The following is a 1,441-nucleotide window of genomic DNA, read 5'->3' on the forward strand; positions in this document are numbered from 1 at the left end:
AGAGAGAGAGAGAGAGAGTTTGGCACTTATCCAGGCTAGACAAGGAGTAAGATATACAGAAATAAAAACCTGCTGCAACAGGTTCCAAAACATCTACTGGTGCAGTCATTGGCAGCTGGCAGCGCTCTCTTCCTCCCTCAATCAGTCTCTCTTTGCCTGACTGAATGGTTACTTGTCTGAATGGGACATAAGATACACTACTGATCACAGAGAGTGGGCACTGTGCCCTGGTTTCTGAGCTCGCCCATGGCAAAGGCCATCAATCTGTAAATGTGATCTACTTCAACTTAACTGCTGTGAATTCAAACAAACATGTGTACAAGTAAACATGGGCCGGTTAATTTGTGCATTGAAGGCGTGCAACATGCAAAGTTACAAACTGAACCAAAAGCACTGGCTACTCTACCACAAACACAAGTAGTCAATCTGGAGATTTCAGTTTCTGATGCAACCAAGAGGAGTTAATGTCATAGCTAATGGACATACCTACCAATCCGGCTGTTGTGGTCTGCAGGACGTGAAGTCAAAACTAATCTCAGAACCATCAGGCAGCTCCTACGCCTGTTTTAAGATGCTCCGCGTGGCATCTTTTTTGAGTATTTTTGTTTTTTTCTTTAGAGATTTAAACTAGAGTTCCTCTCTGGGTTGTTCAAAGTGACCGTATGAGGCTCAAAGAGTAAGGGAGGTAGAGAAATGAAGGAGAAAGTAAGAGAGGGAGAGGGAGTAGAGGTATGTCAATACAGGTAGATTCCTATCCTATCCTCCCAATGAACCAGGAAACAGTAATAACCTTAGCTCGTAGCTATACCTTGAACAAACCCTGTCCTCAATGAGTGGGTGAGGCAGAATGAGAGAGAAACAGAGGATTAATTACAGATTGAATAAACTCTTGAGTTACACTGCAAGGCCTCTGCAGAGCAAGGCTACTGCTAAAGGCTCTTTCTGCCAAACACTGAGTTCTTAGGGAGGGTGTAATGTGGGAAAAGATTCCAGAGGGCACGTCAGTGAAAGTCTCATTGTCTTCTGGGGAAAAAATGCCCCAGTGCTCAGGTGTTCTCAGTTGCAATATCATGTTTTGCAGAGCTGATGATGTTATCAACCCTTTTATAATTTAAAAGCAACAAAGCTCTAATCATTTTAGTAAAGCTCATAGACAATTTTAGATATCAGCCTCTTGATTCAAGTCACTGAGCACACAACGATTACAATAAATAATGACAGGAAGACAGGTAATTTCCATAAGAACAAACAGTCAATGCCGACAATATGCAAATAATTGTCACGCGCTCTTTACTCTGCTATAAAAACATCTTGTCATCCAAGTGGAATTTAGACAGGCTGAGTCAATATCTGTGAGTCATCCTTCTGGATGTGTGTCAAAAGACGGTTAGCTCAGTGGGTAGAGCTGGCGACCCATGTACCGAGGCTTAGTCCTTGCTGC

Source organism: Morone saxatilis, unplaced genomic scaffold, assembly GCF_004916995.1.
Source record: "Morone saxatilis isolate NCDOM2014 unplaced genomic scaffold, NCSU_SB_2.0 Contig8, whole genome shotgun sequence".
Classification (NCBI taxonomy): domain Eukaryota; kingdom Metazoa; phylum Chordata; class Actinopteri; family Moronidae; genus Morone; species Morone saxatilis.